Below are 19,786 nucleotides of genomic sequence, written 5' to 3'. Positions count from 1 at the left end.
CACACATGCACAAAAAAATAGCTTAATGAATAAGAACAAACTAACAAAATAGCAAGCTGCAAGGCATGACGAACTTCTGCCTTGCCAGGCCAGCATATGCCCAAATGAGAATAAAAAACACATTACCCAATCTAAAACATATTATGCACCCTATCTTCACAGCTGTCCTCCCCATGAAGGTGTATCATTCACAAGCCACACCCTTTTCTTACATGCACAATATGGAATTCTCAACCTCCTCAGTGATGTCATGATCTTACAGTCACACAAGACTCTTCCACACAGAGCAGCACACCTAGGGGCATGAGCCACCGGAGATTCGTCTGTCACAGGTGGGGCTCCATCACTATATCATCTACCCCGCCTCTTCAGTAGTCATGCTCCTGTCATCCTTTCCACTAGGCGTGTGCATTTATTTCCAAACAAACTGAAAAATGTGATGAAAAACTTGTTTCATTTGAAAATGAAATATAAAAAAAAAATTACTACTAAATGACTTTTTTTGTTAACTTTCATTTTGGAAAGTCTGCAAAAAAAAAAAAAAGAAAGGCTTAAGAGTTGCCATAATATTTCTAAATTTACTTCCCCAGCCTCCCCCTCTCCTTTCAGGCAGTAGCTTATCCCATCCGGGGGTGGGGGGGGGGGGGGGGGGGGGGGGTCATGGCAGACCAATAGAGAGAAGCAATCTTCATTCTCTCCTGCCCTGTTGGGTCCCAGTTGCATAATGCTGAGGGTCGGTCCTGAGGCTGTATCCATACATTTTATGGTCCATATAGCATGCTGCTGTGCAACAGAAAGGCACTGGCCTCAGAGCTGGCTGGTGGCATTTTGAAACTAGAACTTAGCAGGGCAGGAACAACTAAGGATTATTACTGCTCCATTTAGATTACTATGACCCTAGGGCTGGAAAAAGTTACTACCTCCAGGAAGGGTGGGGGGATAAGAAAGGGCCATGATTATATACTATTGTGCTAGCGTGCGTGGTGGTGGGCTTTCTTCTTCTTTTTCTTTCTGATTTATTTCTTTGTGTACATTTCTTAATCACAGTTACTGTCAGGATTGCAGTGATTTACAACAGAATTTATAGACACAAATCAACAAAAGGTAAGAACATGCCATACTGGACCAGATCAAGGGCCCATCAAGCTCAGTATCTTGTTTCCAACAGTGGCCAGTCCTGACAGAATCCCAAGCAGTAGAGATAGATCCCATGCTGCTAATGTTCAAGGGTAAAAAGTGGCTTTCCAACCTGAGTCTATCTGGTTAATAATGGATTATTGACTTTTTCCTCCAAGAAATTGTCTAAAACTTTTTTAAAGCCTGCTATGCTAACTGCTTTTACGGCATCTCCTGGCAATAAATTCTAGATTTTATTGTGTGTTGATGAAAAAATATTTTCTCTGATTTGCTTTAAATGTGTTACTTAGTAGGGATTGCATTCGTTTAGGACGAATTAGGCATTTTCAATGAATTTGCCTAATTCGTCCTGGTTCAGGAAGCCCGAAACCCAAATAAGTTTTGGGAAAAATTCCTTTTTGGGTTTAGTGCGCACTAATGAGGTTAGTGTCTGTCATTTTGGGTTTTGTTTTTTTTTTATTGGAAATAACAGGTACATAAGAAACATGATATAACATAACATCATTGTACAACAAACGTTATCAATCTACAGTTCTCGATCAACATGCCAATCAGAGAAACCTTTTACCCCCATATAACCCATCCTACCTTCACTCCCTCCCACACTGGCTGTATATGATCCCTTCCATAATTCTCTAGATCTGGCAGTCAGTTACACCCTCATAACCATGATAGTACATAAAGCAGCACCCAATTATCCCCACAGCCAAGGGTACCATGTAGCTTCCACATTAGAGCTCAAGTGACACATCTTTTACATTACCTAGAGTCTTCATAATTTCTTATACTATCGTAGAAAAGTTCCCAAATTTGAATATGATAAGCAACAGCATCATTCTGTATAGCTGATAAGTACTACCAGTAATGCACTAACCAAATCCTTTCCAGGAATGCATCTTCAGCAGGTGGTATTTATTTAAGCCAGTGAGCTGCCAGCTCCTGTCTGGCCACACATAGGGGCAGATTTTCAAAAGGTTACGAGCACCGGGCCTATTTTCAAAAGGCCCAGTGATGAGCGTAAAGCCCCGGGACGCGTGTAAGTCCCGGGGCTTGCAAAAAGGGGCAGGGAGGGGGCAGGGCGGTCCAGAGGTGGGGCAGGGCAGGGTCAGAGGCTCCCGGCACAGCGGCCATTTGCCACTGTGCTGGGGATTGCACGCTGGCAGTTGGCCAGGGCTGAAGTAAGTTTTAAAACAAAGGAAAACTGAAGAAAAAGGTAGGGGGGAAGAGCGGGGAGGGAAGGGAAGGGAAGGTGGGGTGGGAGGGAACGGGTGAAGGCAGTGCGGCTCTGCGCGGGCTCGGCACGCGCAAGGTCCCCCTTGCGTGCCCCAACCCCCGATTTTATAACATGCACGTGCCTGCGCGCGCATGTTATAAAATCAGGCGTACATGTGGGCGCGATGGGTAGCGCGCGCACATGTACGCCCGCGTGCAGGTTTGAAAATCTACCCCATAATATATGATTGATTAACACCCTCCCAGTCGGTGACCACGTTTGTGGGTAGGCTGAGAGCAGATATATTTCAGAAATAAAGGGGATATTTAAATTAGTCACCTGTGTGAGCACTCATTTAATTCATCTCCAAAAAGATATTATCGTAGGGCGTGACCACCATACATGATAAAACGTACCCTCCAGATTGCACTGTCTCCAGCATTTTTTATCACAAAGCGGGCACATCCTACTTAATTTAGTTGGTGAAAGGTACCAGTGATATACCAGCTTATAATTGGTTTCAATAATGTTGGCTGAAATGGAGCTTTTAGCTACATTCATATAACAGCGGGTCCAGTGTTGCTCAGTCCAAGTATGCCCCCAATATCTCTCCCATTTCTTCTGATGTGGACTGGGTGAGCTAGATCTTGGACCCAACCAAATATAAATTTTAGAAATAAGCCCTTTAGTCATTTTGTGATTAAAACACATTTCTTCAAATTCCGTCATTCCTCTAACCACCTGGAGCCTTAGAGATCTATCATTAAGACAATGTTGTACCTGGAGGCAATGGAAATATTCAGTGTCTGGAAGATTATATTGCAATTGTAGGTCTGAGAAAGACATCAACTTTAAAGTATCTACCAATTGCCCACAACACCATATGCCATTTTGAGCCCATTTTTGGAATGTATTTCCCAGGTTGGTCACCAGATACCCCCCTTTATATATACCTAAGGGTAGTAGCGGGGATATAGCTTCATGCCCTGTCAGAGTTAGTCTCCATCTTTTCCAGATTTTCAGGGTCAATATAGTAAAGGGGTTATAAACTGGGCTAAAGCCTGATGGGAGGCTCCACAGTCTAGTGTATAGGGGCACTTCTTGAGCTTCTATTTGCTCAATGTTTCTTCACTGTTTCTGGTAGGATCGTGAGGACCATTCAAATACTGCTCTTAATTGGGCCGCATTGTAGTAATGTAAAAAATTGGTTTGGTTTGTTTTTAAGTATAACCTTCTTTTAATTGTGCATGTAAGGTTCCTATAAACCCCTGTGATCTTGTGAGCTCACAGCATATACATGTTTTTAAAAATAAATAAATAAAATACAACTTGTGGGCCCAGTATAACAACAAAAAAAAAAGGCTGAAAAAAATATGCCATAATGACCATATTTGCAAAAGCCAAAGAAGTCAGCTAAAAATATCAGCTTTCAAAGTCCTAGGAACTGAAGCCAAGATTCTGAAGACCCAAGAACTGAAGACAAGACACTTAGGCAACTCGCACTACTATAGAAGAACAGGGACTGCGGGGGTTTTCCTGCCATGGTACCTTTAAATAGGCAGAAGAGGCATGCGCACACATGCCTAGGGAGAGGCATGGTGCTCAAGGCTGGCGGCATCCAGTTGCATATATAGATGGCTTTTGTGAAAGCATGGCTGGTCAGGCCGGAGGCATTCCACCACATTGGAAGGAGACGTCAGCAGCATCCAAAGCCAGCAGGGGCCCAGCTGAGAGGTGAGAGTGGGGATTCATAGGATTAGCCCGTAGACTGCCAAATGCAACACATGACCAGAGCACAGCAATAAGTGAATCAATAGTAATAACTTAAATAAAGCCAATGCGATTGCAGAAATAGTCTATATATTTCCACAAGTTACTGAAACTGTCTCATGCAGAGTATTCAAATACAGCAATGTGAAAAAAGAGAAAGCTCACATGGCTCTAGTCCTGCCATATGCTAACAGGCCACCATATTTACTATACTGTGCTGTGCAGCAAGCACCCAGCCATGACAAATAACCAGTACAGTAAGGGAGCAATAAAAAGAAAATGATAAAGGAAACATGAGCAGCAATCAATTGTTCAAGCCATCCAAAACATGTTGTGCTTGGTCCTTAGATTGAAGTTGCACTACTTTACCATTAGACACAAGACAAATCTATGCAGGAAACTGTAATGAAAACTTCTAATATAATTCGGAATACTGGCCAAACTTCTGCATGCCTCAAAAACCTTTACAGAGTAATCATTGAAAACAAGAAGCTTGTTACCTTGTTATTCCGAAGTATTTGGTTTTTATAAGCTCTCATTAGTTTCACATTATCAGTGAAATTTAAAATCTTTGCAATTACCTTATGGGTCTGATGGCTCCTTCCTTCTGGGGTCCCACTCGATATTCTCTGTCTAGAACCTTTGGTTTAGTTTCAAGGGACACCCCATGGTGCCCCTTTAAGGGAGCTCTATTTGCACCAGATGCAGTGGCTCACCCTCCTTCACCTTTTCAGACAAATCAATAATTTGGATGTTATTCTGGCATTCTCTCATCTCCTGGCCTTCAGTTTGATCCAGGGGAGAACAGTTATTTTCTTTCATAAACATTGTCAACTGAGAAGCAAACTGCTCTGCTGTAGGGGTGTGCATTCGTTTTGAACTTAAATGTAAAACGCAACTTTTTTTTTTTTTAACTTAAAAAAGTGATGAGGCGAAAATGATCGGATTTCCAACTTATTCAACATAGCTGGCCAAAAGGAACATAGCTGGCCAAAAGGAACATAGCTGGCCAACATAGCTGGCCAAAAGGAACTTTTGGCCAGCTTGGGGGGGCCCCCCCAAGCTGGCCAAAAGTTCCTTTTGGGCCCAACGAGGGTCCTGGAGCGAACCCGCGGGGAATCACGTGACGCCGCGTCACTCCGACGTGGCGCCGACGTCACCTGCTCCTCGCAAAGGAGTTCAGAAATGGCGTCCTGACTCCCCGCTGGATCACCAGGGAGTTGTGGTAAGTCTTGGGGGGGGGGGGATTAAGGAGGGTGAGGGGTTTAAATTTGTATTTGCACGTATGGACATAGACTCAACTTATGGAATTCTCCATATGTCCATATTGACCGCAAATGGGACCCCCTTTCGACTTATGGACTTATGAACATAAACTTTTGCTCTGCACATCCCTACTCTGCTGTAACCTCTTGAAAAGATAATCTATCAAGATCTCCAATCCAACTCAAATGCTATTTGAGCCCCTCTCTAATTTCATCAAGAAAGGACTGTAATTTAGATAGGCAATCATCTATCACTGCTGAAACATTCCACAAAATCTCTTTTGAAAGATCTACCTAGATGTCAGTGAATTATTTCTCTGATACAACCACCATCTTGGGTTGTAGGGTCTTACTTTTCACTTTCAGATTTCTCTATCCTTTATTCAACATACCAATGATAGTAGATTATGCAATTATGGCATAATCTGGTCATCTGGAATGTTAGAAAGAGATTGGGCAAGGGTAAAAAAAGTGGGCCCAATCAGAGCACCACTCACCCATGACTTCTCAGCTCCAAGGCATACCTGGATGGAATAAACAACTGCTTCATGAAGCAATTGGTTCAGGAAATGATGAGAGAGGAAGCTATTTTAGATCAAATTCTTAGTGGAACACAGGATTTGTGAAGAAAATGGAAAAAGAATGTTACATTAAGTAAGTGTAAAACATTAATAAGACAGGCAAAGAGAGAATTTGAAATGAAGTTGGCCATGGAGGCAAAAACACATAATAAAATCTTTTTTAAATATATCTGAAGCAGGAAACCTGCAAGGGAGTTGGTTGGACTATTAGATGACCTCAGAGGTTAAAGAGGCTGTTTAGGGATGATAAGGCCATTGCAGAAATACTAAATTAATTCTTTGCTTCTGGGTTTACTAATGAGGATGTTGTGGAGATACTGGTTCCAGAGATGGTTTCCAAGGGTGATGAGTCAGATGAACTCAACGAAATCATAGCAAATCTGGCAGATGTAGTAGGCCATGTTGAAATCACCTGGTCTATATGGTATGCAACGCAGAGTTCTGAAGGAGCACAAAAATGAAATTTTAGATCTATTAGTTAAAATGTGTAACCTACCAGTATAATCATCTATTGTAACTGAAGATTGGAGGGTGGCCCAATGTAACCCCAATATTTGAAAAGGGCTCCAGGGGTTATCCAAAAAACCATAGACCAGTGAGCCTGACTTCAGTGCCAGGAAAAATAGTGGAAACTATTCTAAAGATCAAATTAACAGAGCATATAGAATGACATGGTTTAATGGAACAGAGTCAGCATGGATTTATCCAAAGGAATTCTTGCCTTACAAATGTGCTTCATTTTTTGAAGGGGTTAATAAACATGTAGATAAAGGTGAACCGGTAGATGTAGTATATTTGGATTTTCAGAAGGCATTTGACAGTCCTTCATGAGAGGCTTCTAAGAAAATTAAAAAGTCATGGGATAGGAGGTGATGTCCTTTTGTGGATTACAAATTGGTTAAAAGACAGGAAACAGAGTAGGATTAAAAGGTCAATTTTCTCAGTGGAAAAAGATAAACAGAGGAGTTCCTCAGGAATCTGTACTTGGACCAGTGCTTTTCAATATATTTATAAATTATCTGGAAAGGAATACAGCAAGTAAGGTAATCACATTTTCAGATGATACCAAATTATTCAGAGTAGTTAAATTACAAGCAGATTGAGATATATTGCAAGAAGACCTTGCTAGACTGGAAGATTGGGCATCCAAATGGCAGATGAACTTTAATGTGGACAAGTACAAGATGATGCATATAGGGAAAAATAACTGTATGCATGCTGTAGTTACACGATGTTACGCTCCATATTACGAGCTACAACCCAGGAAAAAGGTCTAGGTGTCATAGTGGATCAAATATTGAAATAATTGGCTCAGTGTGCTGCAGCATTCAAAAAAGCAAACAGAATGCTAGGAATTATTAGGAAGGGAATGGTGAATAAAACAAAATATGTCTTAATGTCTCAGTATCGCTTCATGGTGAGACCACACCTTGAGTACTGTGTACAATTCTGGTTGGTGCATCTCAAAAAATATATTGTTGCTCTGGAGAAGGTACAGAGAAGGGCATCTAAAATAATAAAGGAGATGGAATAGCTCCCTTATGAGGAAAAACTAAAGAGGTTAGGGCTATTCAGCTTGGAGAAGAGACGGCTGAGGGGGGATATGATAAGGTTTATAAAATCATGAGAAGTCTAGAATGGGTAAATGTGAATTGGTTATTTACTCTTTTGGATAATACAAGGATTAGGGGGCACTCCATGAAATTAGCAAGTAGCACATTTAAAACTAATCAGAGAAAATTCTTTGTCACTAGATGCACAATTAAGCTCTGGAATTTGTTGCCAGTGGAAGTGATTAGTGCAATTAGTGTTTACAAAAGGTTTGGATAATTTCTTGGAGAAGTCCATTAACTGCTATTAATCAAGCTTGAGTTAGGGATTAGCCACTGCTATTACTGGTATTAGTAGCATAGGATCTACTTAATGTTTTGGGTACTTGCCAGGTACTTGTAACCTGGATTGGCCAAGATGCTGGGTTTGATGGACTCTTGGTTTGACCCAGTATGGTAACTTCTTAAGTTCTTATGTTCTTAATTCAGCTTCAATTTTTTTTGTCTAGGTTTGCATTTTTGAGCCCTCAGTTTAATGGAAGATGTAAAATACCTCTCCTTTATTAAGTTTTCCTTAGGACATTCCTCAGGAATAATAGGATTTGCATGTATCCAAAAGGTTGCTCATAGAGCGGAGGAGTAACCTACTAGTTAGAGAATTAGGAAAGCCAGAGTTGAAATCCTATTGATGCTCCTTATGACCTTCGGCAAGTCACTTCACCCTCTTTTGCCTCAAGTACAAACTTAGGGCCCTATTTACTAAAGGTTTTCTCCCAATTTCTGTCTTTGGGGAAAATGCTTAGCAGTTTTATTCTATTTTTTTTAAATTTTATTTCTTATAAATTCTGCCTTTTGGATACTAGTAAATAGGGCCCTTAGATTGTAAGACAGCTATGGACAGGGGAATGCCTACACTAGCTGAATGTAACTTGCCTTGGGCTACCAGTGATAAAAATAAAAAAAAATAAATACATTTGGAACCCCTAGGTTTACCGTCTTAATAGGGCCTTGGAAACCAAGTCTCAAACTCTACAGTTGATTCTTCAATCTGAATGTCCAGACATCCATTAGTGGGACTCTTTGTGTTGCTTAGTTCCCAATCAATCATTAGAGTCAGTGGTACAAGGAACTTATTATCATGCTGAAGTGGTGATGGTTTCCATCTCAATCTTTTACTGATAAGTAAAGGAAATAAATGGCAAAAGTTCGTTACAACTTTTGATGTGTACAATTCCAATATTTACACTTTAAATTTGAGACTATAAACTTGAGACTATAAACTTCCAATAATTTATCCAATATTTAAAGTCCAATCAAAATGATAATTAAGCTCGGTGTCCAATATAGTTGTTGAGGTAGGTTTTAAAGTTCCTTTGGATAGGATTTTACCCAATTTGCATGTACTAATGAAAAGTCTCAATTGTTAATACCTCTCCTTTATTTACTCCTCATTCTCCTTCTTCCTTCAGTTTGAACCTGAGCAATAAATTTAGGGTCCTCTTCTCCCTTGATGATCTCCTTGAGATGGTCATGGAATATACCAGAGTGATCTCACAAAGAAAGTGGAAGGATGCACAAGACACACCAAGTATCAATATAGGAGGGCAACGTGTTGCAGAATAATTTAAACAATCTGTTCAATTCAAGATCACTTGATGAGTTGATAGAAGACCAAAATGCTTTCTTTCATCATATGCAAGATAGATTTATTGCAGGAAAATAAGCAATATATTTTATTGTAGCCAAGTTGCACAACCCTGGTTAAGCATGTATCTCTGTTCCTCAACACGGGACCGTGTTTTGCCAAGGCTGCCTTGGCAGGGATTGTTGCGTCGGAGGTGGACCCTTGAGCCGAGGTGGGGTTGATGCAACCTGTAGGTAAGGACCTACGGGTCCCCACCGTCAGCAGGAGTGGGCTGATAGACAGAGGCCACTGGAGCTTCACCTATTCCAGCCCTCAGTCCCTGTGTGTTGAGCTTTGGTGCTGGAGGTTTCAAAATGGCGCCGATCACCTTTGTCCTCACTATGTCACAGGGAGCGACCGTCGCTCCCTGTGACATAGTAAGGGCAAAGGCGATCGGCGCCATACTGGCAGTCGATCGCCTTTGCCCTCACTTTGTCATAGGGAGCGACCGTCGCTCCCTGTGACATAGTGAGGACAAAGGCGATCGGCGCCATTTTGAAACCTCCAGCACCGGCACCGGCACCGAGGGTATGATTGAAGGGATGGCTCCCGGACCTCCCGCTAGACCACCAGGTACATGTAAAAGGTTTTTTTGGGGGTCGGGAGGGTGGGAGAAGCAAAGGGGTAATTTGTAAAGGGTCGGGGTGGGTTTTTTTTTATCGGGCCATCGGCACCATTTTTATCAGTGGTAGCCAAAATGGCGCCGATGGCCCGAGAGTGGGAGATCGTGCCGGGACCCCCCCACTGGACCATCAGGTAACTTAACATTTTGGGGGGGTTCGGAAGGGTGGGGGAGGGTAAGGAATTGGTTTTAAAGGGTCGGGGTGGGTTTAGGGGTTGTTTTGGTGTGCCGGTTTTTCCGCCCTCCCCCAAATAATTCCCGTGCCCTATTTAACGATACAATACAAATGCCCCTGACGATAAATCAGGGGCATTTGTATTGTATCGTGCACTCTAACGATTTAGAATGATTCTAAAATTATCTGACGATAATTTTAATCGTTCAAAAACGATTCACGTCCCTATTATGTATTCCCAGTGTAGAAGGCAGCTGAAGCTGGTATGTAACTGGTCCGATGCGTCGGGTGACCATAAAAGGTCCAATGTATCTTGGAGTGAACTTTTGAGAAGGTATTCTGAGTCGGATATACTGAGTACTTAACCAGAATTTCTGGCCGGAAAGGAATTCAGGAGCCGAGTGTCGGTGACTGCCAGCAGTTCTCTTGGCCCGGGAAGTGGCTTGATGTAAACGAAGATTCGTCTGTTCCCATAAAGCCTTAAGGGCATCCACAGTCGCCTGCACTGCAGGGAATGGTACAGACAAAGGTATGGGCAGTGGTGGTCATGGCTGCTTTCCATAGACGATGGAGAATGGTGACATGCCTGTAGCTGTGGCGATGTGGGAGTTGTGAGAAAACTCCACCCAAGGGAGAAGTTCAGACCAATTGTCTTGGCAGTCATTGATTTAAGTGCGCAGGAAGGCCTTTAAAGAGCAATTCATTTGCTCGGCTTGTCTGTTGGCTTGGGGGTGGTAAGCAGTTGTTAGACTGATGTTGATCCCAAATTTTTGGCAAAGAGCATGCCAATTTCTAGCAACAAATTGTGGAACTCTAACAGAGACAATGTCCTTGGATAGGCCATATAATCTGAAGATGTGATGGAAGAATAGGTACGCCAGTTCTGGAGCAGACGGTAGGCCCGGTAGAGGGACGAAATGGGCCATTTTTGAAAATCGGTCTATGGTTACCCATATCACGGTATGACCCTTGGAGGCAAATCCACATTGAAATCCGTAGACAGGTGGGTCCACGGTTCCTTGGGAGCTGGAAGTTGTTGTAGTAAACCCCAAGGTCAACGACCGGGGGCTTTTGTTGCGCACAAGTGTTACAGGATTCGACGTATGCTTTAGTGTCAAAGACCATAGTAGGCCACCAGAAGAACCGCTGGAGCAGCGCCAAGGTTCGTGCTCGCCCTGGGTGACCGGAAAACTTAGAATCATGTACCCAGTGGAGGACTCTTTCTCGGAGTCGTCGGGGCATGACAGTCTTCCCAGCAAGGACTGGGTAAGTAGCGGATATACAGATACAAGCTGGGTCTATTATGTGACTGGGTTCTTCTAGGGTGTCCTCAGGCTCAAAGGAGCATGATAGGGCATCTGCCTGGAGGTTTTTTCCAACTGGACAGTAATGAAGCACAAAATTGAACATGGAAAAGAACAGGGCCCATCGAGTCTGATGGGCGTTAAGGCACTGGGCATGGCTCAAATGTTCCAGGTTCTTGTGGTCAGTGAACACAATGAACTTGTGTTGCATGCCCTCTAAACATGGTCACCATTCTTCAAGGGCTAATTTTATGGCAAGTAACTCGTGATCTCCAATACTATTGTTCTGTTCCACAGATGAGAACTTGCGGGAGAAGAACGAACATGGGACTGTAGAACCAGAAGCAGTGCATTGGCTCAGGACCACCCCAGACCCAATCATGGAGGTGTCCACTTCCACCTGAAAAGGACGGTACGGGTCTGGGTGATGTAGGCACGACTTCACCAGGAAGGCTTCTTTAAGGCAGTGGAAGGTTGTGATGGCTTCAGGTGTCCAATTTCGAGTATCTTGGCCCTTACTAGTCAATGCTGTGAGAGGAACAGCCAAGGTGGAATAATGTGGAATGAAATGGCAATAGTAATTTAGAAATCCCAGGAAGCGCTGGAGGGCCTTGTGACCCACGGGTTGTGGCCAATGCTGGGTTCCTTTCAATTTGGCAGAGTCCATGGAAAATCATCGTTGGGAGATAATATATCCAAGGAAAGGCAGACTGGACTTCTCGAATAAGCACTTATTCAATTTTGCAAATAAGTGATTCTCATGAAGGCACTGGAGGACAGTATGGACATCAGTGCGGTGTGTGTCCAGATCCTTAGAAAAGACAAGGATATCATCCATGTATGCCTCAAATCTCTGAAAATTGTGTTCATCATTTGTTGGAAAACTGCGGGCGTGTTACAGAGACCGAAGGGCATCACCAAGTATTCATAATGCCCGTCCTGGGTGTTAAAGGCGGTCTTCCAAATATCGTCGGGACGGATCCGTACCAAGTTATACATACCGTGTAGATCCAACTTCGTGAATATAGATGCTCCATGTAAGCGATCGAATAATTGCGAGATCAGTGGCAGAGGGTATTTGTCTTTACGAGTGTTGGTGTTCAGGCTGTGATAGTCAATACACAGCCTGAGCGACCCATCCTTCTTGGTCACAAGAAAGAATACTGCCCCAGCAGGAGAGGCAAAGGGACAGATAAATCCCTTCACAAGGTTTTCTTGAATGTACTCCATCATAGCCCTTGACTCTGGGCGAGACAGAGGATAGGGTCGTCCTCGGGGAGGCGTGGTCCCAGGAAGGAGGTCTATGGGACAATCGAACCCACGAAGAGGCGGGAGAAGGTCTGTTTTTTGCTTGGAAAATACATCTTCAAAATTAGCATAGAGAGCGGGTATACCAGAAGAAGTGGCAGCCAGGGCAACCATGGTTGGTGGTACCACTTTCAGTAGACAGGACTGGTGGCAGGCAGGGCCCCATCCACCAGTTGCAATGAACCCCAATAAAATTGGGGAGAGTGCCGTTGGAGCCAGAGGAATCCCAGGACTACTGGATGGATGGATTTCTCCAGTACCAACAGCTCAAGTTCTTCTGTATGAAGGGCACCAATGCGCAATTGAACTGGCTCAGTGGTGAGGAATATTCGACTGGATAATGGTTCTCCATAAATAGAAGCTATACACAAGGAGATCTCTAGAGGACTGGTTTTTATACCTAGGAGCTGAACGAGATCCTTGAGAATGAAATTTCCTCCTGCTCCGGAATCCACCAGAGCGAGAACTGGGAAGGACTCGGAATTCCAGATCAGGGTAACCGGTACTGACAATTGAGGGGCTAGAAAAGTTGCATCCAAGTTCAGGACCCCTACTGAACTTAAGCCGGGAAGTTTTCCGGATGGACAGGACAGGACAGGTGACCAGGTGCTCCGCAGTACAGACATAGATCAGTTTGTCTCCGCCAGAGGCACTCTTCCGGTGTCAGCCACCCATGGCCCAACTGCATGGGCTCTTCCATCTTGGCCACAACGAAGACCCTACTCGGAGCAGGGCTGGTGGTCAGTGGTGAACGGGATCAAAACCGAGAGGGCTTCTTGGGCATCCGACTCTCCCGGTGACGCTCTTGGAGATGATGATCAATTCAGCCTGTCAAGTCTATAAGGACCTCGAGAGAGGACGGGAGCTCCTGTGCAGCCAGCTCATCCTTCAGCTGCGAGGAAAGTCCATCCAGGTAGATAGCTCATAGGCAGTCTTCCTGCCAGGCGAGCTCAGAAGCCAAAGTCCGAAACTCAATGGTATAATCGAAGAGACTTCTTTGGCCTTGACGAAGATGTAACAAGCTGGTTCTTGCTACAGCAGGCCACCCAGGATCATCAAAGGTCTGTCGAAACACAGCCACGAAGTAAGATAACTCCCTTAGGAGTGAGTCCGATCATTCCCATAAGGGAGAAGCCCAAGTCAGCGCCTTCCCTTCCAGACGAGACAGGAGAAGGTGACTTTAGTTAGTTCATCCTGGAAGAAGAATGGTTGCAGAGCGAATTGCATATAGCATTGATTGATAAACCCTTTGCAGAGCCTGTTGAAACATGGGGGGGCTGGTAGGGCCAGCAGGGCTCGAGGCATCGATGATGATGGTTGTGGATGAGGAGGAGCCGGTGTAGGAACCGGATTTCTGGTGAGGGCATTAAGCCAGGGATGAAGACGATCCATGGAGGAGGCCAGTGCCTCAAGAAACTGTTGCTGTTCTTGTACCTTGGACGCTAGGCCTGGAATGGCCTGGAGGGCATGCGGCTCCACCGAGTCCATGGCCTTTGCAACCTGTTACGTCAGAGGTGGACCCTTGGGCCGAGGTGGGGTTGACACAACCCGTAGGTAAGTACCTACAGGTCCCCACCATTGGCAGGCGGAGTGGGCTGATAGACAGAGGCTGTTGGAACTTCACCTATACCAGCCCTCGTTCCCCGCAGGTTGAGCCTTTAGGTGCCGGGGCCGGCAGGACTTAGGTGGGCCTCTGTGTATAGTCGAGGTATGAGTTGGTTCAGACCACAGACAGCAGTTGAGATATGGTCCAGTCTTACTCTGGACAAGGTAGTGTCCTGGAAACACGGGCACCAATGGAACAGAGGCAGACAGAGGGCGCTCGAGCAAGAGCAGGCCGAAGCCTGAGCAAACCACGTCCAGGGACTAAGCTGGAGAGGTTTTGAAGAGCAGGCTTGAGTCAGGGCTGGCGGCAATCCGAAGGCAATGACAAGCAAAGCTGAGGTCTGATCACGGAGATAGTCAAGTGTACTCAAGCGAAGCGGAAGTCTGGGTCTGGAGATAGGCAATAGCGTAGTCAGGCGAAGCAGCGGTCTGGGTCTGGAGATAGGCGATAGCATAGTCAGGCAAAGCAATGGTCTGGATCTGGAGATGGCAATAGCGTAGTCAGGCGAAGCAGAGGTCCGGGCTTGGAGAGTCAATGGCATGGTCAGGCGAAGCAGAGGTCCGGGTTTGGAGAGAATCAATGGCATGGTCAAACGAAGCAGATGTCCGGGCTTGGAGAGGGTCAAAGGTGTGGTCAGGCAAAGCAGAGTCGTCCATGTAATCAATCTGAGGGATGAAGCAAGGTAGGAACAAAGAAAAAGGAACCAGGAACAATGAGAAACAGGAAGGCAGAGACAAGACGAATCTCTAGGAGGCAATGAGTACTTGACCAGCGTGGAGATCTGTTGCAAAGGCAACACTAGGAAGTAGAGCCTGCACTTAAATACTGTAGCTGAGTTGACATCATCATCTGGGGCTGCTTCTAGTTTCCCGCCGCGGTCCCTACTTAAACATCAGTGGTGCACACGTGAGTGCCTAGGGAGGAGCATGCAACAGTAGCAGCATCTCTCCACGGGCCACGTGGAGAGACCCATCGAGAAGTGGTGGCTGGGCTAGGAATGCCAGGATCTGTGGCTGGGCCAGAGGCACCGGGGGATGTCCGAGGACGGAGCTGACAGCCCATCGCCACCAATGAGGAGGAACCAGGAGCTGGCGTCAATGTAGAAAAGTGAGGGGGCCGTGCCACAGGTCTGATGCGAATGGCACGCATAACAGGGATGGGTTTAACCAGCGAGAATTCAAATCTACAAGTTAAACAGATAAGTAAGTTGCCAAACAAAGTTTACAAAATAAACATATCCGAAAGGAAACAAGAAGTAGGGATACTGTATTCACTCCTTATTTCAGAAGTTCATACCTATCTAGTTAAGATTCATAGAAGACATGTATTTACTTTGGAATTTACTTTGCAAATTTCTTAGACTGGCTTAATACCCTTGATGAGAATTTACCTTTTTCCCATTCCATATCACGTCATCTAATCTCATTTTTTGATATCATGGTTGCCTTTCATGATGAACAGCTATCCATTTCCATCTACTATAGAAATACCCTGCTGAAATTTATTAGCAACCACCCATGCACCTTGCGGAACTACATACCAATCGGACAATTCCTTCGGTTAAGAAGACTTTGCTCTTTTAAGTCTGACTTCATTAGGCAAGCTCAAATCATGATTTTTCAGTTTGTATTTAGAGGCTATCTTTTACATATTATTAAAAAAGTTTACAAATGGGCTGTCCATGTTAACTGTGATTAGGTTTTTTTTCCAGCTACACCTTCCCCTTGCAGTAGAATGACCTGTGTTTTAACTTTGCTAGCTGCATTGAGGAAATTTGTTCTATCATAAAAAAAAAACCCACTGGTCAATACATTCTGCATACTCTGTTTTTTCTGAACCACCTTTGTGATATGTTTGTGACCTCTTTTCTTAGCCCTCCTAAAGTTCTGTGGACATTGCATAGCTTGTCCTATGTCTTGTACAGTATCCCATTTCTCACATCCCCAGACAGGCAAACATTATCAGTTCAATCATACCTCATGAGGGTATTTACATTATCAATTGTCTATGCTCCCTAATGTACATTGGCAAAACTCCTTATATTAAAGACACGAATATTTGAACATTGGTCTTGTCTCCATAATTTGAAAATGGAATACCGCCTTACCAGTCATTGGCATGAAATGAATCATACAAAAGTTACTACAAAAAATAGAAGAGAAAAAAAAATAAATTTCACTATTTTATTACAATAATTTTAGAGATAAATTTGAATACATTTAAAAACAATAAAGTATATGGTTATATAACAATGTCATATAGAACATAATAGGAATTAAAATTTCCAAACACATACATTCTAATAAAAAACAATAATCCACAAAAAATACACACATTAAAAAAAATCACATTCATTACGCAACCTACACATGCATACAAGAACAATTCAAAGCAATTCATTTATTTATAGCAGAATGATGAATTCCGGGGTTTGTTTGGCAACTTACTTATCTGTTTAACTTGTAGATTTGAATTCTCTCTGGTTAAACCCATCCCTCCCGATGCAGCCTTGGCAAAACACGGTCTCATGTCAGGTGACAGAGATACATGTTTAACCAGTGTTGTGCAAATTTGCTGCAATAAACTATCTTGTTTATGTTGATTATGATGAGAGAAAGCCATTTGGTCTTCTATCAACTCACTGCATGATCTTGAACAGATTGTTTGAATTGTTCCACGACACATACTGCCTTCTTATACACCTGAATGGTGCCACATGTCTTATCCTCACCTTCTTTACTCCTTCTTCCAAGAATAACTGTGGAGTCATTCCTCCATAAGGACACTGGTGGCCCTAAGGGGCAGATTTTAAATAATTGCGTGAGCGCGTACTTTTGTTCGCGCCTGCTGCGTGAACAAATGTACGCTGGATTTTATAAGATACGCGCATACGCGCGTATCTTATAAAATCCGGGGTCGGCGCGCGCAAGGGGGTGTACATTTGTGCAACCTGCGCGCGCCAAGCCCAGCGCACGCTGCCTGTTCCCTCCGAGGCCGCTCCGATTTCGGAGCGGCCTCGGAGGGAACTTTCCTTCGCACTCCCCCCACCTTCCCCTCCCTTCCCCTACCTAACCCACCCCCCCGGCCCTATCTAAACCCCCCCTTAACTTTGCACGCATCGGCCGGCTGCCCCGCTCCATGGTCTGGTCCCGGGGGTTGTTCCGGAAGCCACGGCCATGCCCCCGGAACGCCCCCGGGCCGAAACCACGCCCACGTCGCCGCCACCGAAACGCCGCGCCCCGCCCCCTAAACGCCATGTCATCCCGCCACACCCCCCGCCACGCCCCCGACAGGAAGCCCCGGGTCTTACGCGCGTCCCGGGGCTCTGCGCGCGCCGGCGGCCTATGCAAAATAGGCGCGCCGGCGCATAAGGGCCCTGCGCGCGTAAATCCGGAAGGATTTACGTGCGCAGGGGTTTTAAAATTCGCCCCTAAGGTTTTCTCTCTGTGAGAAACACCACTTCCTTTGATGATTAAGAATAGAGTCTCTGGGTCCCAGTTCACTCAGTTAGATGGCACAAAAAAAATCAAACTCTTAGTCAAAAAGGGAAAAAAAAACCAGAGAATGGAAGGGTGGAAAACATCTTCCTCTTAACTCAAATGTTTCCAAAAGCATGGTAAAAACAGGTGAATATACCTTTCATTACCCAAATCTCAAACCCAGAGATCCTAAGGTTCTTCCCTAGGAAAAATAAACAAAAGGGCATACCAATATGCTGCTTCAATGTGTTGTGGGCGTGGACCTTTGGGTTGAGGGGGAGTTGGCACAACCTGCAGGGAGAAGCCCTGCAGGTCAGACAAGGCAGAAGCCCAACTGGAGCTTCGCCTCTACCAGCCCTTGTTCCCCTTGCGTTGAGTCTTCAGGTGCTGGGGCCAGTAGGTCTTAGAAGAATCTTTGTATGAAGGAGTTTCTTTGATGTAGCAGGGTCAGAGCAGACAGACAAGGTGTATCTTGAGATAGGCTGGGATCACTGGCAGATGGTGTTCAAAGGAAGTCCAGGAGTCAAGTAGTGGTCAATGGCAGGAAGTATTTAAGGGAAGTCCAGGAGTCAAGTAGTGGTCAATGGCAGGCAGTATTTAAGGGAAGTCCAGGAGTCAAGCAGTGGTCAATACTGGATATTCATCCGTAAGAAAGGCAGGATGGAAAGGCAGGCAGGAAGGCAAGGGATAGCACAGGAGGCAAGACACACAAAGACCTGAAGAGATGACCATGGAGAAAGATGGACAAGACACAGAACTGAAACTGAAGATAAAGAAAAGGAAGTGGAACACTGAAGATGAACTGGAACACTGAAGGCACAGAAACCGAAGAAAAGATGCTGGCAACTCACACTCCTATGAAGCATGTGGACCTGTTGTCACAGCACTGGAGCAGAGTCAGAAGAGGCTTTTCATAAGCCTCAATGACAGGCATCATCTTTAGGGGCTGCAGGAGATTTCCCGTCGTGGTCTCTTTAAATACCACAAGGCCTCCTCTCCTCCCCGAAGCCCAGGTTAACTTATTTATTTATTTGTTTATTTTTTATCTTAGCTACAGATCCTTTAGGCTCTCTGCACATTTAAAAAAAAAACAAAAACATAGGTCTGAAAATCAACTTAATAGCTGGATACACTATAAACTCTTGAGGGAAGCAAAGATAACTGATTAATTTCAACCAGTTATCTTTAGGAAATTTTTCATTCAAACTTAATCAGCTAAGTTAAATTTGTTTTTTATAGAAACTTTCTCTAAATCTAGCCAATCAAAATTTAATCGGCTAGATTTAGACCTGTCATTTATGCAACCAGGGTTGCCTGGCAAAACATAGCTAGATAGAGCTGAAAAAATAATAGTCCTGTACCAGCACATGTGGAAGCTGTAGATGGGCTGAATGGAAGCAGCTACCTGTGCCCTCCCAGTATCTGTTCTCCCATCTGTCTACTCCCGTATCACCTGCCCTAGAACCTCCAGATCAGAGGCCATCCAGAGAGTGAAGGGGACTTTGCCATCACCCCCCTGCTCCGTTGGAGCCCTCTTGGTGCCACGCCTATCCTCCCCCTCAGGTCAGCTCCGCCCACTGGGTTCGTCACCTGCAAGTGCGGGGGGGGGGGGGGGGGGTATAACGCGTTGGTCTCGGGCCCGGCGTCGCGCCCCTTTGATCGCCCCTTCAATTGCCTCATCGATCTCTGGGCGAGATTATCCTCAGAAAAACCTTTTTGCTAGACTGAATTAAGCAAATTAACCAACATCATATAAAATAATGGCATTCCAAAGAGAACTCACATCAAATGCTATTCCAGACTTTCGATTCAATGGAAAGAACAAGAAAAACTACCCACCAAATGAATATGGCCATACAAAAAAAAGAAGCAGTGCTCTATTATACAGAACCTTAATCAATATTACAACCAATTATAAGCCATCTGTTTCCAACTGTTTGTTTCTGTCCTTCTTCCTGGTTAATATCCAAGCCATTTCCAAAAAAGCCATTCTGATTACCGACCTAATCCAGGACAAAAAACCAGATCTCTTTGCAATAACTGAGACTTGGTTAAAATCAACGGACAATGTTTTACTCAACCAGCTGGCTAA

General features: G+C 44.5%; 1 long non-coding RNA gene across 1 annotated transcript in view; it reads left to right on the top strand.

The window, feature by feature from the left end:
* The first annotated feature begins 279 nt into the window (after positions 1-279).
* LOC115086255 overlaps positions 280-19,786 on the top strand; it is a 37,268-nt gene continuing 17,761 nt past the window's right edge. Inside the window, exons 1-2 of the long non-coding RNA XR_003855188.1 lie at positions 280-332; positions 1,048-1,104. This is a non-coding gene — a long non-coding RNA (uncharacterized LOC115086255). The remainder of the gene's footprint in view (positions 333-1,047; positions 1,105-19,786) is intronic.

This window comes from Rhinatrema bivittatum, chromosome 2, assembly GCF_901001135.1.
Source record: "Rhinatrema bivittatum chromosome 2, aRhiBiv1.1, whole genome shotgun sequence".
In the NCBI taxonomy this organism is placed as follows: Eukaryota; Metazoa; Chordata; class Amphibia; order Gymnophiona; family Rhinatrematidae; genus Rhinatrema; species Rhinatrema bivittatum.
Note: the sequence above shows the minus strand (reverse complement) of the source record. Positions and strands in the feature narration are given on the sequence as shown.